A 3,686-nucleotide genomic window follows, 5' to 3' on the forward strand; every position below is an offset into this window, starting at 1 on the left:
CACACACACACACAGTACTATCACTATAAATCAAAAGAAGAGTTCTGCACTAAGGGACAATAAGACTGAATGCTCAGTTCCATATGTGTCACTTGTTTTCCTTAGATCTCTCCACTAACACAGCACAAGTAAATACTCATCCCACTTCGCTCCCTGTAGTAAATTATTTGATTAGGTCCTGTATGCACTTGTTGGAGATGATGGGAGCTTTATGTGCACTTCAAATGAGATGGATACTTGTGTCGGGGGGCGTGGGGATCTTCACATTTGAACGCTTCAACTCCCGGCCCAATAACTAATGAATTCTGCACTTCACTCCAAGTGTGGAGACAGGTGCTTATTCTCTGCATCAAGAGTGTTTGTTCTGTGGTACCCAACTCGTCAATGACCTTTGAGAGGATGGGCAGGAGACACTGAACTCATTCACAGTCTAACAGCAGGTGACCAGAGCATGACATTGCATTTCCATTTTTGTCTGTGTGACGTAATACACACACAAATTCAATTCTGGAATTTCATATAAAGCAGCAAGCAGGATGCTTAATTGTAGTTTGAATTTAATTAAATATAATATAAAGTGTAACTGCTGTCATATTTGATTATACATTTGAAATCTATAATACAGGATAATAAATCACTTTGTGTGTGTGTGTGTGTGTGTGTGAGTGAAAATGTCTCCAGGTTACGCATGTGATTTCGAATTGCTAAGGGAACGCCTCCAGAGTGACCACACTCTGAATCACATGTGTAATCAGTCCAATAGATGGGCGAGACATCACGGGCGGGTGACGTAATGACCAGGAAGCTATAAAAGCACTTGCGGTGGAACCGGCGTCAGCTTCTAGAAATGAAGCAAGCGCTTGCAAGGATGCCGGAAGTATGGCCTGAGACGCAGCATCTCGTTCCCTTCGGGGAACCATGGTTACATGCATAACCTGGAGCCGTTCCCCTTCAGGAACTCGAGCTGCGTTGAAACGCTAAGGGAACGAGTATGCCCACGCTGCCAGAATTACAAATCCCTGCCCATTTGTGGAAGCTAGGGCAAGAGAACAGAAGAGCCCGGAGTGGCTCGCATATCTAGGCCATAGAACCTGACGAATGTTAGGGGCGTGGACCAACCCGAAGCGTTGCAGATGTCCTGCATAGACACACCTACTAAAAAGGCCTTGGAGGCTGCCACACCTCTAGTAGAGTGAGCCTTGACCCCCAATGGCGAGGGGAGATCAGAGGACTCGTAAGCAGTAGAAATGGCATCAACTATCCACCGACTGAGGGTCTGCTTTGTAGCATGAAGACCCCTCTTAAGGGGACCATAGCAAACAAGCAGTTGGTCCGCCCTTCTCCACAGGGCAGCTCTGTGAATGTATGTGTCCAGTGCTCGCTTCTGTAATGCAATCTGCTCTCGCCATTTTTTAATTGCTTTATCTTAGCCTCAGCCTTAGAGATGCTTATTTTACTTTTGAGGAGCTTATTGGGACAAACAACACCAAATAATAATAATAATAATAAAATGATAATTGGTCTTCATTGTTTAATGCAAACATTGTAATTAAAAAGTGTGCTAATACAATACGTTTTAGATTTCTACATTTTAGGTTCACTGTGTATTTCATTGAAATTCACTGTATGTCAATAAAGCATTATAGAGCATCATTAAAGAGTAGGCTACTAGATTTTACAGAAATCACAGAATATTACAGAATATTAACCAAGGTCTTCAATTGTGCCAAAAAACATAAAAACTTTTCCCCCACTATTTCTTTGAATTTTAAATGAGTAAATTCCTCTTACTGTCATCCCAATTCAAACTCTAAGTCAACATCCTATTATGAGGTGTAGCATATTCATCTCAAATATCAGTTTAGGAATTAAAAAGGAGGCAATTGTAAGATTATGTAGGGAGCATTTGTCCCTTTCAAACTTTCATTCAGTTCAGAGCTGTGCTTTGATAACAACCATTAACTATGCATGATTCAGGGTTATTTATTTTTTCACCCTTCTGTCCGCCTGTTTCTCTGTCATATTTCATTTTTCATTCTCTCTTTTGCTTTCTTTTTGGTGAACACAATCTACTCAACCTTGAGCACCCCTAACCTTCAAACCCCTCTGTAATCCACCAGCCCTGAGCTATCCAGATGCAGCTCTAAAAGTTGTCATCACAGTTATCTAATTAAATGTGTGTTAAATTTGGAAAGTTCCCCAATTAGCTTTCCACTGTGCTTCACCATCTAATACTTTGAATGTATCATGAGTCATATCTTTCCACTTTAGCTGTAGTTAATGGAAAGTTTACAGAACCTTATCTCTTAAGCAGAGACAGAAAGGTTGTTGGTCATTCATTGCTAGGTGTGACGACATATTTGCCTGCTGTTTAGGATTATACAAAAGAAGAAGTAGAAGAAGAATAAACTTCCATTGTTTAAAAAAATGGCCTTCAATAATGACGGAAGACATCAAAAGTTAATAGCTAAGACCTCAAAATATTGCAACACTGGAGTAAGTAGATTGGAATTGAGGCTGCAAGTAGAGAACGACAAGGGACAAAGTGCAGGATAAAGTCATAATAAACGAGAAATGAATCAAGAACAGAGAATGACTAGGCAAAGAAATGGACAATTATTATATGCAAAGCCCAGATGCATCTGTGAGAATCAGTGCCACAGTCTTTTCAATTTAGTCTACAAACTGCTTTATTCTGTAATCTGTACTCAGCAGTACAATGGAAGAAAACATTCATTTCTACTGTGTTTTCCATAAAAAATGCAATTAAAATAAATAAATAAATACATACGTAAGTACATACATAAAAGGCTGAAGTTGTCATTAGTGCATTATTAGTTGTTGGTAATGTGGTGTGGTGTAATGATAAAAGGAATATATCCTGAAATAAGTTAATTTTTTTTCTTACAGTTAAAAATTTTTAAGCACACATTTATTAAATCTAAGTGGTCTGTGATGATTCCCCTCTTTGGGTTCAACTTTTATTAGTCTAATATACAGTGGGGAAAAAAGTATTTAGTCAGCCACCAATTGTGCAAGTTCTCCCACTTAAAAAGATGAGAGAGGCCTGTAATTTTCATCATAGGTATACCTCAACTATGAGAGAAAAAATGAGAAAAAAAATCCAGAAAATCACATTGTAGGATTTTTAAAGAATTTATTTGCAAATTATGGTGGAAAATAAGTATTTGGTCACCTACAAACAAGCAAGATTTCTGGCCCTCACAGACCTGTAACTTCTTCTTTAAGAGGCTCCTCTGTCCTCCACTCGTTACCTGTATTAATGGCATCTGTTTGAACTTGCAGTATATATATATATATATATAACAACAAACAAGCAGTATATATTAGTGATTATTTATATATATATATATATAGCGAATCAGCTCAAAGGGGAAATGTGAATAATTAATCATAATTAGTTATAATTAATTATACATATTTAGATCTGCTGTAAGTATTTACTTGACCTATCAGGGTCAACTGTCTGTCAATTCTAAGAACGTTAATTTCTTGGTTAAGGGAAATAACTTTCTTACTGTACAATAATACACAGAGCATGTAGCAAAAATCTGTATGATTAGGGACTGCGATTATGAGCAAACAATGAACAACCTCAGGTGTGATACAAGTAAGACTTTATTAACTACATAAACACTTAAAATAGTCTAACATACACATATACA

Source organism: Sinocyclocheilus grahami, unplaced genomic scaffold (genome assembly GCF_001515645.1).
Source record: "Sinocyclocheilus grahami isolate Dianchi unplaced genomic scaffold, SAMN03320097.WGS_v1.1 scaffold849.1, whole genome shotgun sequence".
Classification (NCBI taxonomy): Eukaryota; Metazoa; Chordata; class Actinopteri; order Cypriniformes; family Cyprinidae; genus Sinocyclocheilus; species Sinocyclocheilus grahami.